This window comes from Apostichopus japonicus, chromosome 16, assembly GCF_037975245.1.
Source record: "Apostichopus japonicus isolate 1M-3 chromosome 16, ASM3797524v1, whole genome shotgun sequence".
In the NCBI taxonomy this organism is placed as follows: Eukaryota; Metazoa; Echinodermata; class Holothuroidea; order Aspidochirotida; family Stichopodidae; genus Apostichopus; species Apostichopus japonicus.
Window position 1 is genome coordinate 16,454,684 of NC_092576.1, and position 12,692 is coordinate 16,467,375.

Below are 12,692 nucleotides of genomic sequence, written 5' to 3' on the forward strand. Positions count from 1 at the left end.
CCGGTGACCAATATAACACATTTTCAACAACCTTGCACAGGACTAACAATAAATGAATGCATATTACTATCAACTACTATACGTTGATCTTGCAGCTCAACTAGTTGCGACTTAAGGAATTTACGGGATAACGACGACTAAAAGTAACACAAAATAAGTTAACAGGAACACATTGATGAAAAACTTACTGTTATATAGCTAGTTCCGTCGCTGATAAATTAAAATTTGAAATTAATCTTGTCTGGTTCAAAAAATATTTCAAAGGGATTGAAGTCATACATGGAAAATAATAAACTTGTAATTGCTGCTCATTGGTTTTCACTGTTACATTTAGGACCACATAAGTGTAATATCTCAAAATTAAGTCCCGTCACACACGTAGAGGTATTGTTAAAGGTTATATATAATACGTCAAATATAATGGACGACAGACGCCGAGAACATTTGAACCTGAAAGTAAATTAACTATGCCTAAAAATGCATCATTTGATATCTGAATAAATCCGGGGAGGATCACAAGATCCTCACAAGGCTGTCGGCTCCAGTGGCAATAGGGAAATCTCCTTCTTTACGACATCCTTCATTCGCATCATGTATGTATGAATCTTTGTATGTGTTTTAGATCCTCCTGCATGCAGGAACTCGCGAAGAAACCTCATTGGCTTATCAAAGCCGCAAGCTGACCGAAATCAGACTCTTAGATTCATATTTCACGTCCATGATTATGAATTGTCAATTGTCAACAACTCTGTAACTAGACGACATACATCAATCTTGGAGTGACTCAAACTGGGGACCTTATGATCGGAAGGCACCGGCGTTAACCACTGAGCTAACAATCCTGCCCTTAAATGCCTTTAATAAGAGTTGAGCCCCTAACTTAGATCAGTCAGGGAAATTTTGAACTTAGTCCCCTACTTTCAAATACCTTGCAGAATATGTCCCTGTGATTTGCATGCTTTCATAACGCTTATCGTGGCTTGTACTTTTAATGAATAGCTTACAGTCACATTACGTTTCAACAATCATACACCCTGTGTTACTGATGCTTCTTAGTTGATTTTGTTTGTCCTACTAGCAGTCTCACGTGGAGAACCTATAGGTTAATAATAGCTTCCAGGTAGGAAGCCATTGTTGTGGATCTCAAAAAGGAGTCCTTCCTGCTAACTTTATGATATTTTTGTCAGTGGACTACCGTATTACAGTGCAACAGTAACAACTAAACCAACTTGGATCCTAAGATGAAGCTACTTTTCAGACTCAAGTTTGTGCATTAAAGTCTCAAAGGCGAATCAACAGCAACTAAGAGCAATTACGTAAAATACACGACATAGTTAATTTGCATATAAACAAAGATGTTGCGAATCTGATGTAATGTGACTTACGGCGAGGATACCTCGCGTGTGCAAATTGACCTCGACGGAAACTGTATTGTAGGTTAATATTAAAACCCGAAAATAGAAAAATAACGTTCACCTTAAAAGTGCAAGTTAAATGCGAATCGGGTTCAGAATGTTTTTCCGGTGATCAATATAACACATTTTCAACAACCTTGAACAGAACTAATAAATTAATAACTATAAGTTGATCTTGCAGCTCAACTAGTTGCGAACTTTCAGGATTTCACGAGATAACGACGTCTATAAATAACACAAAATAATTTAACAGGGACATTTGATGGAAAACTCACTGTTATATAGCTAGTTCTGTTGTTGATAAATTAAAAATTGAAATTAATCTTGTCTGGTTCAAAACAAAATTGCAAAATGATTTAAGTCATATATTGAAAATAACCAACCTGCTCATTGATTTTCACTGTTACATTTAGGACCACAAAACAGGAAATCCATAATTAATATCAACTTAACTTTCTATAAAATGTAATAGATAATATCTTACAATTAAGTCCCGTCACACACCGTAGAGGTATTGTTAAAGGTTATATATAATACGTCAAATATAAAGGACGACAGACGCCGAGAACATTTGAACCTGAAAGTAAATTAACTATGCCTCAGAATGCATTATTTGATGTCTGAATAAATCCGGGGAGGATCAAAAGATCACCACAAAGCTGTCGGCTCCAATGGCAATAAGGAAATCTTCTTTATAACATCCTTCATTCGCATCATGTATGTATGAATGTTTGTATGTGTTTAGATCCTCCTGCAAGCAGGAACTCGCGAAGAAACCTCATTGGCTTATCAAAGCCGCAAGCTGACCGAAGTCAGACTCTTAGATTCATATTTCACGTCCATGATTATGAATTGTCAATTGTCAACAACTCTGTAACTGGACGACATACATTAATCTTGGAGTGACTCAAACTGTGGACCTTATGAAGGAAAGGCACCGGCGTTAACCACTGAGCTAACACTCCACGTGTATATGTGGGTACATGTAATATGCTGGTGTGTGGAATGTTTATGCTGGTGTATATGTGGGTACATGCCATATCCTGGTGCATATAATGTATATGCTAGTGTATATGTGGGTACATGGTGCAAGAAGACCTATAAAGGTTCCCTAAAAAAAGTTGATTACTGTCTCTAAATGATATCTGTTCCACCTTAACAATGTTCCATCAATGGAAATATTGATGGGAAAGGGGACGTAGGGATGCAGCACGAGAATACCAATTAATTGTAGATTTGAATAAAGCTTATATTCTTATTAAATAATAACTCTATTGCTCGTCGTTGCTGGAAGATTCCAAGTAGTCTCGGAATGTAATACGCTACACGCGTATCTCCGAAAGTGAGTACCTCTGTAAGGTCACGATTGACTGTCCGAGATAAACGCCAACTCGTGTAGCCCACCTGGAGGCCTTCCCGGAAACGACGATTGAAAATGAATGCTGTACATACCTATTTTGCACGTTGAATATCTAAATGTAATGTTTTGTTACAAATAAAACTTATCTACCTATACTACTTCAGTCTATTGCTTCGTACTAAAATGTAACCTCTTCGTTTTGTCTTCAGAAATATGTCACATCGAAAAGCTACGCAGCATCAGTAGTCTTCCAAAGGTAGCAACAGCTACGTTGCATCACGTACTTCTTAAATTTTGAATCCGATCTTTTCCGATTTTGGCTACAGTGGTGAATATTTTCGAATATTTTAATTCTCGTCATTTTGGCCAAGTATGATATTTGGTTGTACCATTATCACTGCGGGATGCCCGATACAATGTTACCATATTCTATGTAAGCAAGGAGAAGGGGGGGGGGGTCAAGTATACTTCTGCAAGGGCTTAACCACTTCAATATGCAATCTTTAGCGATCATCCACCCCACCCCAAAAGTAACTGTAGTTTGAACTGTCCAATGTCTGTGCGACGTTACTAACTGTAGTATCAACTGCCCTTGTTTGTGCCACCTTAAAACTGTAGTATCAACTGTCCTATGTTGTGCCACCTGACTAACCATAGTATCAACTGTCCGATGTTTGTGCCACCTTACAAACTGTAGTATCAAGTGTCCAATGTTTGTGCCACCTGACTAACTGTAGTATCAACTGACTAATATTTGTGCCACCTGACTAACTGTAGCATCAACTGTCCTATGTTGTGAAACCATAAATAACTGTAGTATCAACTGTCCAATGTATGTGCGACATTACTAATTGTAGTATCAACTTTCCTTGTTTGTGCCACCTTAAAACTGTAGTAACAACTGTCCTATGCTGTGCCACATGACTTACTATAGTATCAACTGTCCAATGTTTGTGCCACCTTACAAATTGTAGTATCAACTGTCTTATGTTTGTACCACCTGACAAACTGTATTATTAACTGTCTAATGTTTGTGCCACCTGACAAACTTTAGTATGAACTGTCCAATGTTTTGCCACCTAACACACTGCAGTATCAACTGCCAAACGTTGTGTCACCTGACAAACTGCAGTATCAATTGTACAATGGTTTTGCCACATGACTTACTATAATATTATAGATACTGTTCAATAATCTTTTATAATATTTTTTACAAAGTACAAACAATTTAGACCATTAGACTTTAATCAGTATAATCTGGGCGTAATTTTCTTCTACTTTAATTATGACTAATTGTGGTTTGGGGGGGGGAGGGTATGCTCATTAGAATTACTTTTTAAGGGTCTGTTATGGTTTACATACCTTACACTTACTTGTTTCTAAGCTTTCTGATTTTGTTTTTTAAGCTCAATTTATTAAGTTATAAAGTGAAATAATTTCAACATAGATTAATTGAGGTAAAGAAATTAATCACATATAAAGACCGATTGGAATATTCTGTATTATTACGCTACTCCTTTCTATGGGTTTTCTCATTGCTGTTGTCTCAAGCAATTGCCATATCCATAATATCACAATTTTTCGATATATCGATAATATCACAGTTTTCGATATATCGATAACATCACAACTTGTCGATATATCTATAATATCACAATTTGTTGATATATTCATAATATCACAATGTGTCGATATATCCATAATATCATAATTTGTCGATATATTCAAATATCAAAATTTAAGGATATACAACAGATTAATATAAGAAAGAATGATAGATATTTATTGCGTGGATATATTAGAAGTAAACAACTTTCACAAATGACTTTAAGCAGAAAAGGAATAAATTGTCTCTGTAGTATTTCTTGTTTTCAAATACTCAGCTTTAAAATATTATGCATTGCTAAAATGTTCCTTTAATGCTAATTAGTCACATGTATTTAAGAATATTACCGGTGCTGTGCCCCGCAAAAGTATAAGACTGTTCTTGTACTTCATAATATTAACCTTTACGTTGTTGTCGTTTTAGGTAACAATTTCAAATGCCCTCCCCAAACCTCCCGCCCTCCCCCAAGCCCAGTCCCCAACACACATACATACAAAGCTTAAACACCATCCATGCATGCACAGATATATACACAGGTTAAAATTATAGCCTTAGTAGTGGTTTTGTTATTGCCAAGAATCAGCCATAAATACCGGTAACGACATTTGGATGAACCATTAAACTATTCACGAGGAAACGAGATAACAGTAACTTCCGCAATTATAAAAACATACTGTATCTGATTCTACTTCGCACTCTTCGTTTTATTGTGTTTTTGAGTAACACCAGGCGTATGATACGCGTGGGAGTTCCTCGTTTATTACATCTATTGTACATGATATTGGGGTTATTATATTTACTGAAGCCGACAAGCAACTCTTCATTCAGTGTTTAAAAAGTATTTTTAGTGTAAAATTCCCACAGCTTTGTGTCTTTTAGTTGGAGGCACTACAACAATGTTATACGGTGTGATTTTCCTTTAGTTCGTGTCTCTGGGAGTGTAAACCCTACCCACGTCGCTTGTGATAACTCACCTCAGCAGAGTGGTATATGGTTATGAAGTATCATAGAATAAGGTGTATCAGAGAAAGTGATGCGCAGATATCAGGTAATTCACAACAAACCGTTCCATGAAAAGAACTGCGGATGATTAATGCAAATATCGTTATGCGCTAAGGCCTACGTTAAAACCTAGCTATAGTTGTACTGTTGCATATTGACTGATATCCTGCTAGAGTTACAAGATGGGTGGATATAAATAAATGTACTAAGCTAAAACATAATCGATAATACGTTCTCCACATTCTTCAACATATTGATTTCCCTCAGGAAGTTATTAAAAATGACCCTGGACGTGTCCACATATGAGGTGGTTACATTGCACGAACAATTATTACGCATACGCGTAACAAAACGATAACAATTTACAACTCAAGTAGCTATTTATTAGATTTGCATACACCCGCTTTCAGTCACCTATCTGTTTATCTGCAGCGGTGACAATGGGGCAAGCAGAAGAAAATCTCGAGTCACGTGATCCCCAGAGCTCTACACTACAAACTTGATTGAATAATTAGTTAGGATACTCCCCAAGCGTGGAGAGCCCTATTAAGAGGCTTGCCACAGTGTACGCGAGGAGATCCCATTGTATTCTCAAATATGAAGAACGCTTCAGAAAGCCTCGTTTATGGATGTATCTAGATATTATTTTGAGGGTGTGGGTTGCTCAGTTTCTATCAAATATTTCCCGATAAAAATATGTGTAAAAGTAAGTTGGCCTGATGTTTCGATCCTGGCAGGATTTTCTTCAAAGGCTAAATGACAAGTAACAGTAACAGAAGGGACAAAAACACTCACAAAATAGAGACATGTTAATGCACATGGTGAACACAAAGAGATATATGAAAGGGGATTAGTAGAAAAGGGATGGAGAGAAGAAAGAAAAAAACTAGGTTAAAAATAAAAATATTTAAGATCATCCCTTTTCAATGCTTCTTTTCTATAACGGTTACTTGAGCTTTTAGACATATGCTTGTGCTGAAGAGCGCCTTACACTGTATATACTGCACTATTATAATGTATAAGTGTTATTATTGTAGAATAATTAAAAATAATCCCGTTGTAAATCAGTAAAATACAATGGTATATTCTATGTTGAATTTGTCTACGACTATACCATATAATCGATCGATATGGTAAAACATTTCAACGTTATTATATGACTGTATAATCGCTCCCCTCCCTCCACCTTCACCGGCCCACCTACCATCTCCCCCTCCCATACCACCGTCCAACTCGTGTACCATGACCGATTGCATTAAAGGATTGGTTCAGTTGTCATACATGTAGATGTTATATGAAAGAGGACAATAAAAGAAACACAATGGTGAAAAAACTGTTGAAATATCTTTTTCGGTTAAAGAGATATTCAAGTGTAAAGTATTATCAGATTGTGTAGAAACTGCTGAAATATGACTAGCTGTGATGTGACATCCTCACATTCCTGAAAAGTCTTTGTTTTTTTTTCTCTAAATATTTTGTGAGATTTCCATGACTTTCAACCAAAAGATATGTCAGGTGATCTCGTATTTGTCAAAGGAAGTATTTGAGATTAAACATCTGAAGAATTTTTGATTATATTAGTTTCAAATGTGTTAAGAAATATAAATAATTTTTAAAGAAATATATTCACAAATGTTAAGGAAGTGAGGATGTGACGTCATACCCTCACAATAAGCCTTTCTACACCAGTGGTTTTCAAAGAAATTTTGATATCTTCAAAGTATCATATCTCCTTAACAGAGCTTGCTATCATGGTAGTTTATTTACTGTTCTTTTTGTCTTTTTGTGCTCTTTCATACAAAATAGATATGTCAAACACCTGAACCAATCCTTTAGGCATATACAGTCTGAAATTAGATTTTAATAACTAACACGTATTCAATCCATATAGTTGTAATAGCGCGTCCAAAAATTTAGTCACATGGCTGCTATGTTGTCATCACTGCGTCATACAAGTATCGAGTGTGAGTAACCGTAACCTTTTGAGGTGGATTTGGCGAAACACCATTTTGAAACTTTGAACTTCATCGACATCATGCATGGTCATTGATATTTGACTTCTAGCCGATGATGACATAATGCAATGAGGCTCTGCACCCAATTCCTAGACATACACACAGGTTAGTCAAGAGCCAGGTCCCGGGGACAATTACTTCATCACACCACCTTTTTTGCACTCCTCATTTTTCGTAAAGTACCGTATATGATGAGGATACAAATTTACTATTTATTTCATCCTCTTTATTTCTCGGGCCTTAGGTATAGACCCCCTCCCCACATACCTCTTCCCTCCCGTCGGGCCTCAAAACACCGACCAAATTTGAAGCACATCGGGATTACGGTTTAATTAAGATAAGTTATCGACAAGTAGATTTCGTTTTATTTTGCTATTAATTGGAAATCTGTATAACACCAGAATATGACCGATTCAACACAAGTTGCAGTTTATTCATACAAATTGAAACGTAAGCTGGTGAAGACTTAAAACTTAAACTGAATACTGAAACTGTATATAGTTAACTGCTTTCTCTTGCTACACATTTAACGTTATAAGTACTAGTCTTACTGGATGTCAATTATAACATATGGCATTCTCTAAGAGTTTTGAGCTACTTATGGTGGAAAACAACATAGGCTAATATACAAGAAGATTTCCAGTCAAATTAGTCACTATTGCTAAATTCAAGTTCAAAATGGAGGGAAGCAGAGCAGTATAAAGACATATACGGCTCTGGGGGAAGAGGAGGAGGAAGGGCGAAGGGGGAGGTGAAGGGGTCACCTGTCCCCAGGTTTGTGAAAATCCTCAAAGGTGCTCCTGCTTTTGGTGCGTAAAACCTTACCGTTTGTTACTTAAAATGAGCCCTTTGGTTTGAAATTAAGCGTAATGCAATTAAACTACTCCTTATCGGAGAATTTAAAAACAAAGATGTTATTTAATCTGTAATTTGACCGCAGTCACCGTCCCCACTATCCCCCATTTAGCCTCCGATTAAATTGTTTTGATGCTCTTTTAGAAAAGGCAGCATGAAAACATGAAAACTAAACAACTTGATCCAACTTGACCCCCCGGTCCACATCAAGACTAGTACTGTAACCATTTTATCATTACGGTTTTACGTTAATAGACGTATCACGAGTTCCTTCGACAGGGAAGAGATATTTCATATAATCCTGCTCAAATGTGGAGGCACAATAACCTACTTACTGGACTGTTTCTGTAAAGAGCAGATACAAATGACCTTAGTCAAACGGCCAAGTTGTATTTATTCTCGGTTTTGGATTTGTTCAGACAAGCGATATATAAGTGGTTCTGTGTCTACGGACATGGTGATGGTTTAAAGAGGTTATGAAATGGAAAACAATTCTTTTTCATTGTATTCTGTATACTAGTAGCTTTCCAATGATACTTAATTTGTGTCAAACGAAGCTTGCATCCTCGAGGAATAAATGATCAAAAATTCTAGGGTAATATAAACTTTCGAAAAATTGTTGTATTTACGGTAATGCGGCGTGACGTCAGTCGAGGAACTCAGCTCACTTCCGAGACGCTATGATTACATTCTTAAACGTCTGAGAACACCCACAACATTACACTGTTGCAGCGCTCCGTAATAATTGAGATTTGGTGTTTGGAGTTTTGTTTTTACGTAAATTTATCTCGTTACTATTAAATATGCCGATCCGATATGTAGTATCAGGTTGCTCCACCACAAGTAAAGACGGATTTATACTGCAAGCGTTTCCAAAAGATGACAAAAATCGAAGAATTTGAACACGACTCGCTCAAAACACTACACATACACAACGTTATGAGTGCCTGTAGGCCTATATTCTGTTGCTAAATTACTTGTTATGACCATAGCCTAGGCCTCCTTGATACATCAAATGACGATTTTTTGTTAGTTACCTAATATTTTGCACAAAACGTAAAGCCAGTTGGTTTTAGAACAATCAATTCTAGATATGCAAGTTTTCTTTTGCGGTAAAACTGGCGTTGTGTTGTGATTTTACGTAACAGTTGGATGATACAATTACACGGGCTAGCCTGTCTTACAACGTCTATTAGTTAGGTCTAGGCCATGTTACCAGTACTACTATGGGGTTGCACTGTAACAGAATGTCACATTTCACTTGCACTGTAAGACACAAAATTCTAGAAGCTTCGCTACAAAGTTAAGTAGCAGGATCATCGACATTCGAGATAATTTAAATCATATGAAGGTCTTAATAACGGTGGTTTTGTTTATGCTCAACCGACCAGTTTCGGTTCAGGGTCGTCCAACCGTTCTGCTCGGGGACTTCGCACTGCAGCGACACATCTCGGCCATCGGGATCGTTTTACAATTCTTCTGCAAGGGGCTCAATTGACATAGGCTTAGGAGGCGGGGGGGCTGGGTGGAGGGGGCTGCAGCCCCCCAACCAATTTTTTGGGTGAAAATTCGGGCAATATGCTTAGAATTTTTCGGGCATCTACTGAAAGAATAATAATTTGCAATGTGTTTTTCAATATTTTGGTGAAAATTCGGGCAATATGCTGAGAATTTTTTCGGGCACCTACTGAAAGAATAATAGTTTGCATTTTTTTTCCAATTTTTTGGGGTGAAAATTTGGGCAATATGCTGAGAATTTTGCGTGCACCTACCAGTGGCGGAGCGTCCATACAGTCAAAGGGGCGGATGCCCCCTGACGGACTCAAATGGACTGCTGGCGAAGTTTCACCTTTTTACCACTTTTTACTTATTCGCGATTATTGACTTTTTATTGCGCTCTCAAATACCTATTGACATTTGTCACATTTTGTTGGTGCAATTTTCTGACAAATGGCGATGACACCAATTTATTCTTCGTTTATCTGCAAATAAGCAAGGCCCGGAAAGGGTCATTTCCGGCGATCGAGGGAGTAACTTTACTCAAAAAATGTCTGTACGCTCCGCGCCAACCTGTGGTGGCGCTCCGCTTCGATAGTGTCAAAGGCGCCCCTACAGACCATTCTCTCCCCCCCCCCTGACCAATACCCCATAGCTCCGCCACTGGCACCTAGTGAAATATGAAGAATTTGCAATGTGTTTTTCAATGGTTAAACTGATATTATTATTATTATTATTATTATTATTATTATTATTATTATTATTATTATTATTATTATTATTATTATTATTATTATTATTATTATTATTATTATTATTATCATTGTTGTAACGACTTCCCCAATAATTCTAAGCAATATGGAAGGGTAATAACACGGAAAATGATTTCATGTTATTGGCAGGTGATGTAATAACTGATGGATGCCTATATGATATGCACATTAACATGTGGAATGTGCGCGGAGTGCGCGAAAAAATTTTGGTTATATTTTGCGGGCAAGTCGTTACAGCACCCCCCCCCCCCCAAATCAAATGAGGCTCCTACGCCTATGTCAATTGATAGGAAAAAACACCGATATTATCACCCTCAAAACTATTTCCTCCTCTCCTCCCTGAAGAAAATAATTTTAATCAAAGCTTACGAATGTCCTGAGAGGTGAAGTCCTTCTTCCTCGGAATCGGAAGGGGGAAGACAATTGATGAGAAGATTGTTGTGGTTACATGTTGTAAACTGTATAACGCCGTATCGGTAAACAGCGGGGAGTCGGCTTTGGCTGAAATGGTTCCTTTGATGACGTCAGATAAACTGCGGTGGGCAGCTTTGCTTTTTTTACGAGTGGCAGCTCGAGAGGTCTCTAGGGAATACTTTGACAGCGAATTTCTTGCGTTTGAAGCCGTATGTACGGACAGTTGTGCATGGGTAGTGTTGTAGTAATGTAGATAAACCATTCCAAGACATGAAAATTTTTCATTTCATAACCTCTTTAAGTAAAGTTGTTTATTTCAAAATAATTATGGACACGATAATCAATTATTCTTTTCAAAGATCTTATCAAGTGATGGGAGACGATTGAGTAGGCGGTATTTCAATTCAATTCAATTCAATTCATAAGACTTTATTTCAATCTCTCGCATTAAAGTATGCAATTATGACAATAGACGTGGGTAAATGTACAAGAGAACAAGAGATTGAGGAGTGCCAACAAGAAGCTCTGCAGAGCTTATTTACGTTGACACCCCTTTACAAATAAAACATAGAAAGAAAGCTTAAGTATACAGAGAAAACAGAACAAAGATGGCAAAGAAAGGAAAATACAAAATCAATGATAGTTTGATATAAGATACTCTTTAAGACGTTTTTTTGAAGGTGTTCAGAGTTTTACAACCAGTAATAGTAGTAGGGAGGGAATTCCAAAGTTTTACGCCGACATAACGAATACCAAGTTGTGCAGACCTAAGTCTAAAGTAAGGAACAGTCAATTGATTTGGCGCACGGTTGGGATAAGGATCGTTACGTAACTGAAAATAGTTGCGAAAAGTCGACGGAGCATTATCATGTAACCAATTGAAAATAAAAATACCAACATAGTAACGATTTACATCATAGATACTAAGAGCGTTAAGAGTAGTAAACAGGGGTGCTGTATGCTGGAGGTAATCCGCATTACAAATATAACGAATGGCTCTCTTTTGAAGTAAGTAAAGGGGTTGAATTCTAGAGGCATGGGTACTGCCCCAAATAACATTACAATATGTAAGGTAGGGAAGTATGAGTGTATTATACAAAGTGACCGATGTGCTTCTGGGAATGACTTGGCGAAGTCTATTAAGAACTCCAGCGCCTTTAGACACTTTCATACAAATATTCTGAATATGATTATTCCAAGAAAGATGATTATCTATATAAACCCCAAGAAATTTAGTAGTCTTAGACAGCATAACATCAACACCGCAAAGTCTGATACTATTAATGTTAGGATTTAAGTGCTTTGAAGGTGTACTAAACACAATAGAGGTAGTTTCCTTAACATTTAGTGACAATTTATTTGCACAAAACCAATCATGAACATATGTAAACTCATTCTGTATAGTATCCAATAGAAAATTAATGTCATTACTGGAAAAGAACAGGTTGGTATCATCAGCATAAGAGATTATATGAAATTTGTTGCTGGCTCTATAGAGGTCATTAACATAAATTATAAACAACAATGGACCAAGTATGGACCCTTGAGGAACACCACACTTAATTGGCTTAGAAACAGAATTTATATTACTAATAACAACAAACTGGTGACGATCAGCAAGATAGCTTTTGAACCAATGAAGTACAGTTCCCCGGATTCCATAATGACTAAGTTTTTCAGTAAAATGTTATGGTCAAGGGTATCAAACGCCTTCGACAGATCCAGAAATATACCAGAAGCATACTGATTATTTTC